The sequence below is a fragment of the Aegilops tauschii genome, chromosome 3, assembly GCF_002575655.3.
Source record: "Aegilops tauschii subsp. strangulata cultivar AL8/78 chromosome 3, Aet v6.0, whole genome shotgun sequence".
Lineage (NCBI taxonomy): Eukaryota > Viridiplantae > Streptophyta > Magnoliopsida > Poales > Poaceae > Aegilops > Aegilops tauschii.
The window spans coordinates 610,576,387-610,587,714 of record NC_053037.3 but is presented as its reverse complement, the minus strand read 5'-3'; the positions used below and the strand labels follow the sequence as shown (position 1 = coordinate 610,587,714).

Sequence of the window (11,328 nt, the reverse complement as noted above, 5' to 3'; positions counted from 1 at the left end):
TCAAAACATCGGTCTATACCTCTAGGGGGCATTGTAAAATATATATTTTCCAAATTGTCTTTGATAGCCATGTTTGGCACATGTGGGTCACCGGGTAAAAGAAAATGTGGGTGATTTGGAGGTGGTGGAAAAAATCACCTTTGTTCAAAAACTGGTTTAAGACCAAATGGTCCCTCCGGAATGCGGTGATTTTTTCGACCACCTCCAAATCACCTCAATTTTGGCACACCTGATCCCTTGCACAAACAAAGCTAAGTTTCCAAGGTTTTATATTTTTGAATTTTTTTAAATTTATACTGCCCTCTAGACTGACCGAACAAAACATCGGTTTATACCTCAAGGGGGCATTGTAAAATATTCTTTTCCAAATTTTCTTTCATAGACATGTTTGGCACATGTGGTCACCGTGTAAAAGAAAATTTGGGTGATTTGGAGGTGGTGGAAAAAATCACCTTTGTTCAAAAAATGTCTTAAGTTAGACCAGATGGTCCCTTCGGAATGCGGTGATTTTTTCGACCACCTCCAAATCACCTTAATTTTGGCACACATGATCTCTTGCACAAACAAAGCTAGGTTTCCAAGGTTTTATATTTTTTTGAATTTTTTTGAATTTATACTGCCCTCTAGACTGACCGATCAAAACATTGGTCTATACCTCAAGGGGCATTGTAAAATATATTTTTTCCAAATTTTCTTTCATAGACATGTTTGGCACATGTGGGTCACCATGTAAAAGAAAATTTGGGTGATTTGGAGGTCGTGGAAAAATCACCTTTGTTCAAAAAATGGCTTAAGTTAGACCAAATGGTCCCTCCGGAATGCGGTGATTTTTTCAACCACCTCCAAATCATCTCAATTTTGGCACAAATGATCTCTTGCACAAACAAAGCTAGGTTTCCAAGGTTTTATATTTTTTTGAATTTTTTTGAATTTATACTGCCCTCTAGATTGACTGATCAAAACATCGGTCTATACCTCAAGGGGGCATTGTAAAATATATTTTTTCCAAATTTTCTTTCATAGACATGTTTGGAACTTGTGTGTCACCATGTAAAAGAAAAATTGGGTGATTTGGAAGTGGTGTAAAAAATCACCTTCGTTCAACCACCTCCAAATCACCTCAATTTTGGCACACATGATCTCTTGCACAAACAAAGCTAGGTAAGTCAGTGAGCATGTGTTAATTGTTTTTGGTGATATGAAGATCAAAACTAATTTCAATATGAATGCAAAAAAAATGCCCACCTACTAGAGGTAGGAGATTTCATACACCACGGCCTGTATAAGACTACGAACCCAACAGTTTATGGGCCAGGATGCAGGCCCGTGGTGCAGATTACTCTTCTGCTAGTAGGCCCAACGGGGCAGAGAGCATGATCATTAGGCAAAGTACTGCCTGCATATGAGAAGAGCTTGAGTGGGGAGGCACAGCCGGGTATATAAGCTGGTGTGTCTCCCTCTCGCTCGGCGAGGTGGGACTAAACTCCCACCATCGTCTGCTCTGCCCAGGTGCGCCCATGCGATGGGCCAGATTAGATGGGCTTTCACAGGCCAGCCTATCCCGCGTGCTGGACCACGTGTGGGTCTAGATGTCTAGGCTGGCCCATGCTTTTCCTTTTGTTTATTTTTTTCTTTTCCTTTTGTTTACATAAAAATTACCTGACCACTCAAAAAATAACATGAAAGTTACATGACGCCTCGAAAAATAACGTACAAAAAATTCAAAAGGTATTTTTATCAAACACAGCTTTTTAAATATTTATATTTTCTCTTCTTATAAATAAGTGACATTTTCAAAATTCTAATATGTAGGATAATATAACTTTATTAAAAATATATATTACATCTTATTTCAAATTCTCTTTTCTGCGCACACTATTTTTAATAGTCCACACCCTTGTAACAGTATGAGTTTGCGATATTTGGTTTGCATTTTCTGTAAATCCGAAAAATACATCCGTCATCCTTGCTCTCCAATTGAAGAATATACAGGATGAATACAGATGCTTAATCATACTCATCCTACATATCCTCCACGTAGAGTGCAAGGAAGGCCAACGCTTGTAATAAGCAAATAGATGAAGGTATTTAAGCCGGTGCAGCACTTTCTCGGGGGCGAGGTGGGACTAAAAATATTAATATGTGATCCTGGCACGAGATCGGCGGGACGTGGGCCGGCCCGCCCTAAATTGCTTGAATGGGTCGGGCTTTGGGGGAGGAGGCATGGCGGACGTGGGAAACCTACGTGCATGCATGAAACTGCACAGCACGCGGATCGTGCGGCATTATCGAACTGGGCCCGACAGGCGTACATGTGCGGGGCCCGCATCGATTAATTGGGTCGGCCTGTCTTCGGGTGACGACGCGCGCGCGTGCGACGGTCCTTTCTCGTGCGCTCTGGCGGGGATCCGCCTGCGCTTCGATGCGCCCTGACACCGCACCGATCCCGGAGCAGATCTCATCAGGTCTGACTCCACGGATCCCGAGGATGATTCGCCAGCACTTTAGTCACGTTGTGCCGCATAAAATGTCCGTTTAGTTTATTTCCTGAACCGTTTTGCAGCAAAAAAAATTCAGTCGCAGTTGTACATGATCCTGCAGCACCTGCTCACTAACAACTACTCCCTTCGTTCGTAAATATAAGTCTTTTTTTGAGATTTCAGTATGAAATACGTACGGAGCAAAATGAGTGAATCTACACTTTAAAATATGTCTATATACATCCGTATGTAGTTCATATTGAAATATCTTAAAAGACATATAGGAGTATTTAGGAACGGAGGGAGTGTACAGTTGGGTATAAACACATGCATGTCGCGTCGGAAATGGAAATCACATTCAAAACATCGTTCTATACCTCAAGGGGGCAATGTAGAATATATTTTTTCCAAATTTTCTTTCATAGACATGTTTGGCACATGTGGGTCACCGTGTAAAATAAAATGTGGGTGATTTGGAGGTGGTGGAAAAAATTACCTTTGTTCAAAAAATGGCTTAAGTTAGACCAAATGGTCCCTCCGGAATGCGGTGATTTTTTCGACCACCTCCAAATCACCTCAATTTTGGCACAAATGATCTCTTGCGCAAACCAAGCTAGGTTTCCAAGGTTTTATATTTTTTTAATTTATACTGCCCTCTAGACTGACCGATCAAAACATCGGTCTATACCTCATGGGGGGCATTGTAAAAAAAAATTCCAAATTTTCTTTCATAGACATATTTGGCACATATGGGTCACCGTGTAAAAGAAAATGTGGGTGATTTGGAGGTGGTGGAGAAAATCACCTTTGTTCAAAAAATGGCTTAAGTAAATGGTCCCTCCGGAATGCGGTGATTTTTTCGACCACCTTTGCCTATGGGTTTTTTACATGTGAATCCCACATGTAATTCACACACACGGAGAACACGTACAAACAAACAAACTTGCCGGACATGATTTAAATGGACCCAAAAAGTTTCTACTTCTTTGTATAAACATGAGAAGGAAGCATGACTAGTTTGGTAAGGTTGTCGGCATTTGTACGCATTTTTATTAAAAACGATTAAATGCTTAAAATACTTCTCAGAGGTGACGCGAGAAGCGAACGTTGTCGATCCTTCACCGGCGGCCGTTCCCGTAGGAGGTAAGGGTCCGTGTGGAAGGACGGGTTTTTCTCAACTTGCTTCAAATGTACCTATATTCTTTCTTCACCCTTGTACCAACATGAGAAGCATCCATGACTAGTTCCATTGATTTTCGACGTTTTTATTAATTTTCTAGGGTTATCATGACGATAAAACTCTAAAATATTTCCCACCAGCGCCACCCTTCCCTCCGATCACTCTGACCAACATGTACTTAACTTAGCATCAACGCCATGAAAACAGGAATCAGAACCGTATTAGATTTTGATCCCACACATACAAAACAGATAACACACAGACTGCAGATTGAACTTGTAATGCATAACTACTTCTGGTATTCAAATACATCACATGAAATATTGAGACAACTAGAAATGCAAAACAACTTCTGATGTTGAGGTTGAGCAAGGGACTTTTATTGTGAGGCGCAGCATCTTCAGCAACCTATCCATGATCCCACCTGTAGCATATAAGTAACTGAAAGTTTCAGATTGAATACAGTTGGTATTGGAAAAATAACAGTACGGTAATTTGAAGATGCCAAGGAAATCTGTCACAACAACTGTAGGAGGATACGAATTTGAATACAAAGTTCATAGAAGTCAATGTTGAATTAATAAGACCTTTGCAAGATGCAAAATCACTGCTGTGATGAGAGTAAACAGCATGTAGGCCATAGCACATGCAAGAAACACTTACAGGAAGTGAAGCAAAAGGTTGTACATCACGGCAACATGAGTAAGCCAACATCCCTACTAAAATTATTTCACTGCTTATGTCTATTTTTTTGTTGAATCATTAGGAAGCCCTAAATATTTTGATGCAAGATCGCCGACAGGGCACTACTGAAATATTTCAGTGTCTACATCTCTCTACTGAAAGTGCATTACTGAAATATTTCAGTGGCTACGTGTGTGTACTGAAACAGCACCACTGAAATATTTCAGTTGCTACATGCGTGTACTGAAACAGCACCACTGAAATATTTCAGTTGGTACGTGCGTGTACTGAAAGTGAACCACTGAAATATTTCAGTGGGTACCTGCGTGTACTGGAAGTGCACCACCGAAATATTTCAGCGGCTACGTGCTTGTACTGAAACAGCACCCCAGAAATATTTCAGTGGCTACGCGCGTGTACTGAAACTGCTACACCAAAATATTTCAGGGGTTGTGTGCGTGTACTGAAACAGCAGTACTGAAATATTTCAGTGTCTACCCGTGTGTACTGAAATTGCATTGCACTACTGAAATATTTCAGAGTGTACCCGTGTGTACTGCAATTGCACTACTCAAATATTTCAGTGAGAACCGGTTAGTACGGAAATATTTCAATGCCTACATCTATCTACTGAACTTGCAGTATTGAAATATTTCAGTGTCAACCCAGAGTCTATCACTCTAAAACTGTGTACTGAACTTGTCTGGAGGCACTTCTTAGCCAAAATATTGCAAGTTCAATTTACACATATTGCATCACGTAATTTGAACACAACTCTTGAGGTGACAGACAAAATTTCCTATCATGGATACCACTCCAGCACATCAACACATAGCAAGTAAACTTAGCAATGCTATATGCCTAGACTCATTCCAGTGTCGTCGATCAAACTAAGCTGCCATCCAGAGGCTACAGATTCAAGTACACAAGTAGCAAGAACATATTGCAGAGAATCAAATTAAGCAAGTGGCAAATAATGATGAATGAAATTCAGCAATCTTACCCTAAACATAGCTACGGCCGCCGTTCAGACAAGGAGAGCGACGAGGGAAACGTGGAGAACTACGGGGAAGCGATGCCGCGACCACTGTCCTCCTCCTCTTGCGCTTCGGAGTCATCTCCGACTCGGTTGGAGGCTCCACAATCTGCAATGGCACCTCGTGCATCGTGGGTTCCTGATCCAGTGGATGCTCTACCCTGGATCTGAATGCCCACCACCTCCGCCTGGTCCACGGGCTGGATGAATCGGCCTGCTCCATCGCCCAGAGGAGGATCTCGACCTTGTGCATCGGTTGTGCAGGTGGGGGGGAAGCTTTGCCCTCTCCCTCCTCGTCAATTGGTTCAAAGTGGCCATTGCCGTCGGGTTCATCTGCAATATGTTGTGAAACCAAGAACAGATCTCCGTCAACCTGGCCATCTTGACCTGGTCGCCGCCGGCGATCTCGATGAAGTCGGCGTTCTCGCCGCCGGCGATCTCCACGAAGTCGGCGTTCTCGCCGCCGCCGATGTGCTCGATCTGCTGCTCCATCGAGGATTTTGCGTGGATGTAAGAGGGGGGTGGATGTGGAAGCTGAGAAGAGCAAAGTTGCGGCCGCGAGAAGGAGAAGAAGGCTAGGAGATGGCCGCAATTGTAATGGAGATGGAAGAGGGGAAGGACCACGGCGGCGGCTTTGCATTGGACGAGAGGGGCGGCGGTTTTGCATTGGACGAGAGGGGCAGAGGTTTTGCATTGGACGAGAGGGCCCCACCTTGTCATATATTTCGTACTAAAATGCCCCTAGATTAAAAGGCGTCCCCACCTTGTCATTAGTACTTTTGAGTACTTTCGAGTACTTTCATCTGTGTACTTTTGAGTACTACGTATGTATGCGCCGTTAGATCGAGACAAACGAACGGCTTCAAAAAATGCCAACTACTGTAAAAACCAGGGGCAAGTCCTGGATTATTCAAACAACACATTCTCTTCTACTATGCCAAACTTCACTGCTTATCTTGGCCAAACTGCTTATCTCAAGTTGTCAAAAAATAACATAAGTGGGAGTATACCATATTCTATTTGCGATGCAAGAAAGCTAGAAGTCCTTGACCTGTCACATAACAACTTCAATGGGTTAATGCCATCCTGCCTGATTGAGGGTAGAAGCTTAGCCATATTAAATTTGAGGGAGAATGACTTTGAAGGAACATTGCCTTACTATGTTAATGAGAATTGTAATCTTCAGACAATAGGCTTACATGGCAACAAGTTTGAAGGTAGACTGCCTAGGTCTCTTTCCACCTGCGTCGACATGGAGGTTCTTGACATTGGAAAGAATCAGATGGTTGATACTTTCCCATCTTGGCTGCGTAGGCTTTCCAATCTTCGTGTCCTTGTATTAAGATCCAACCAGTTTTATGGTTCACTTGCTTATCCTCCCAGAGATGAAAAAATTCGGGAATACTTCCCAAAGTTACAAATCATTGATATATCCTCAAATAACTTCTCCGGTGGTTTGGATGCACAGTGGTTTAAGAGTTTGTCATCTATGATGGCAAAGTCAAATAACACTGGATATGTCCTAGGCCGTCAAATGTCACACAGTTCTTCCTACTACCATGATACTCTTGCAATTACATACAAAGGGCAGTATGTGACATTTGAGAAAATCTTGTCTACCTTAACTATAGTTGACTTCTCAAATAATGCACTGGATGGTGACATTCCTTAATCTATTGGAAGGCTAGTTTCACTGCATATCCTGAGCATGTCACACAATGCATTTAAAGGGAGGATTCCATTACAAATTGGCGAGATGAGTCAGTTGGAATCACTAGACCTGTCCTGGAATGAGCTTTCTGGGGAGATTCCACAAGAGTTAACAAATTTAACATTTCTTGGTACTCTAAACTTGAGCGAAAACAAGTTGGATGGAAGGATACCAGTCACGTCAGTTTTTCACATTTGATAACACTTCATATGAAGGGAATGCAAGGCTCTGTGGACCGCCTTTGTCCAAACCATGTGTCAATTCAAGTAAACCAAATGAGGCACCATCTGGGGATCATGTTGATATTATCTTGTTTCTCTTTGTTGGGGTGGGTTTCGGCGTTGGATTCACTGCCGGTATTTTGATGAAATGGAGGAAAATCGGCAAATGGTTTCGGGTTTTGTGAACATGATCTGAAGACACAAGATTGAGAGTCAGTAAACTTATGCTATTGCTGGAGGGAGCTATAAGTTTAAGTTGTAATAAGTCACCCTATGCTTGTACTTCTACATTATCATGTATCATAATTTGTGTATTGTGATGCTTATGTAATATTGTTAGCATACTGTGATGCTTATACAGAAACTGTAAGACTGTCATCAACGATCTGTCCTGCTTTCCTGCCTATGATACTAATGCCATGGCAGTGCTGCATCTTGCAGCTCTGACGTCCATTTGCAGATCTCCCACAGCCATGGCTGCAGTCCCCGTAGCAGTCTCATCACCCCTTCCTAGTCTTGATTCCAGCTGTGGCCCGTTATTGGTCAGCACGATACCCGTGGATTCGTGGCCTCTTTATCTAGCCTTCCTCATTCCTCACCCTCCCCTGATTGAAAAACGAGCTCTAGTTTTGTACTGACATTTTGTACAGGCCAAAGATGAACATTTTGTCTGAATTATGCTGACTCGATGCACCATGTTAACAGGAGGTTGCTCTACTTGACTACTCTAATAATAGGCAATAACACCAAACAGAAACAAACACAGCTTGATTCAGAAATTTAGATCCTGGTATCATTGTGATTGTCATGGCAGCTTCTGTGCTTGTGTTCTGGATATGAGTTCAGAGACTTGTTGTATTCCCGGTCAACTATAAAACAAAGATTTGCAAAAAAAAATTGTAAACACAGTTTTGGATCGCAACTCTGAAACTGACGTGGGATTGTTCTGTTTTTTAAGTCTATTGGTGTCAAGTGGTTTCGTGCGCTCCGTAAAATGCTGAAAGATCAAACACGAAAGCTTCATTACTAGCTATCTGATTCTGGATAGCTGCACGAGTTGTTTCAGTATATGCTCCATATGCTCGTAGGACCATCCTAGTTCCGACGAACTGCCCTTTCAGTTCGGCCACATCCGCCCCCTCCTCCTCCATCTCCCGTTCAGTAAATTGACGGAAACTAAATCAATCGACGACAAAACTGATTAACTAGCGGCATCGAACATACTGAAAATTGATATATGACGAGATGTACCTCGTGGGCTCCGTTCCCGTATCGAGGCTGCGGCGCCTCGGCGAGCTCCGGCGAAGGGTCGCCGTGCATCCTGTTAGTGCTCCGGGTGTCCAAGCCGTCGCCGTCGACGGCGGGGAGGAGGAGCGTGCCTCTGTTTTTTTGGCGCCCTCCGGCGAGAGGATAGACTCGGCAATGGGCATTTTTTTCACTTGCCATGGGCTGACTGAAGGGTACGGGCCTGGGCTGGACGGACGGAAGAGAGTGGCAAACCGCAAACAGAGTTTCCGGCGCAGTATGTTTAGCCAAGAACAGCGGTCCGAGTCCGACGGCCAGTCGCGTTGTTTCTCCCTCCCGGTGTTGTTGGACGAGTAGGACGTCTCTTCTCACCACACCCCCTCAATAAAGTGACACCTCTTTTCAGCCGAGAAAATCAATCAATCGAACAAGACGTCTCTCTCTTGTCAGCCGAGAAAATCAATCAATCAGTCTAACAAGAGAGAGATCGATCGGCGATGGTGCGCAGCGAACGGCACGGGCTGGGTGATTACGGGGCGTACCTCTGTGAACTAAACGAACGTGAGGAAGACCGAAGGAACGGGGTGGTGAGGAAGACGGCGCTTGAGTCGGCGCTGGATTGGGTCGAGCACCACAAGCCCGCCGCCGCGCGCCGGTACGTACTAGCTACTCCCTCCGTTTCAAAATATATAACCCAACTTTATACTAATTTTGTATTAAAGTTTGTTCATCTATTTTAAAACGAAGGGAGTACCTTACAGCCTTCCTTTCACTTTTAGAGATGCTCTAATGATTTCCCGGGGTTCGTCATACGTGGTTGATCCAAGCTGTGATGTGAAAGCAGGGGGTCTGTGCGCGGCGGGGGTCTGGTACAATTTGTTTTCGAGGCCTGGCATAAAGCCCGGTCAAGTAATCCTCCGCGCCTGCAGGTACGTACTCTGCAGCTTCCTACTACTACTTGTATTTTCTAACTCTTGATTGATTCTTCTCCGTTTTCTCAGCTAAACAGTTTCTTCTTCTTTTTGATTGACTGCCAGGAGATGTGCTCCCTACGCAGCGCTTGCATTGGCTGGGGCTGGTCTGTCTGCATGTTACAAGTCAGAATCAGGGTTAAGAGCTTGCCACCAGTACACAAAGCGATATGTCTCCTCGGATGTCACTTCTCCCAAGAACTAACTAGGGGCAGAGTGGCCTACACGAATATCAACAGCTTACACACAGATATAATCTTTCTGAGGAAAAAAAAGGTTGCACAGTTACTATATCTTCAAAGTTTGAAACAGGTCGAAACTACATCGTTTTTGCGGGAATATGCATGTAATTTCTAATTTTTTGACAATTGGAATATGAATGTAATTTTATGTACTTGGCTACCTACCTGCCCCTTGTTTTCTCTTTTCTTTTTAGCGAAAGCCTATATATATCGTCTGAAAATATATCGGACAGGAAATCTGGTGTCTTAGTTTCCCAAAACAGTAGTTTCTGAGCCCTCAGACCTACTGGCCAAGATATCAGCAGCCATGTTCACTAGTAAAAAAAAATCATAAAATTTCCTTTAGTACCGGTTGGTGTTACCAACTGGGACTAAAGGTGGACCTCCAGGCAGCGGCCACGTGGAGGGCCTTTAGTCCCGGTTCGTGTAAGAACCGGGACTAAAGGGGGAGGCTTTAGTAACGACCCTTTAGTCCCGGTTCCAGAACCGGGACTAAAGGCCCTTATGAACCGGGACTAAAGGCCATTTTTCTACTAGTGGTTGACAATGGATAAAAGTAACACAAGTAAAGTTTCCACAAAGAATAGTACAATCACTACCGGAACAGGGGCCGATGCCGACGGCCACCTTCGGCCTACTCCTGGATATGTCGACAGCCGAATCCAGGCCGTCGGCGTAGCGAGGCCGTCGGGCTATCCCGAGCTATGCCGACGGCCCCCGTCGGCACACATCGGCCGTCGGCCTAGCCCCAGCCTACGCCTACAGCAGCCGTCGGCATAGATGCGGGCCCGGCGGCCCCACTCGTGACGTGCGACTAACGGCGTCCGATCTATGCCGACGGCAGAGACGGGCGGCCGTCGGCATAGATGCGCGTGCCACGTCATCGATCCGAGGCGCACCGACCACCACCTATGTCGACGGCTGCCGACGGCATAGATGCCAGGGCATTGATCCGGGGCGCGCCGTCCATCTGCCCCTGGCCCCGGCTATGCCGACGGCTTTGCCGTCCGCATAGTATTTTTTTTGCATTTCATATAGAAAATTTTTGTTCTTTTACGTGTTGTTATTTAATTAACTTACATGTAGCATGTGTTAATATAAGCATAAATACCATACTTTTCGAATCTATATAGAGGGGTGTGTCCCCCCTCACGGACGGCGCCGCCGGCGGCGGCCGACACCTGGAGGGGGGAAACAGCCGCATCGGGTCTATACGGACGGGACGTTGCTCCCAAGTGTTTATATGGGATGACCTACCACAACCGGGTGGTGTGGTGGCATGTCTGAAGAGGCGACACGCGTCTCCAGGGTGTGGCCCCCCTCACGGACGGTGCCGCCGCCGACACCTGGAGGGGGGAAACGGACGCGTTAGGTCTACACGGAGGGGATGTTGCTGTGGGTTTGGCCCAGATGTTGCTCCCAGGTGTCCCTCTGGGCTGACCTAACACAATGGGGTGGAGAGGACCACTGGTCAAAGCCCATGTGTGGGAAGTCAAAGGGCTAGATCTCGTGGTCTACCGCTCCAGGGTTAGGCGGGATGGGGGCCCTATGGGGTAGC

General features: G+C 45.0%; 1 pseudogene; it reads left to right on the top strand.

The window, feature by feature from the left end:
- The first annotated feature begins 5,962 nt into the window (after positions 1 to 5,962).
- Positions 5,963 to 7,497, top strand: LOC109761779 (receptor like protein 22-like; annotated as a pseudogene).
- The last annotated feature ends 3,831 nt before the right edge of the window (positions 7,498 to 11,328 follow it).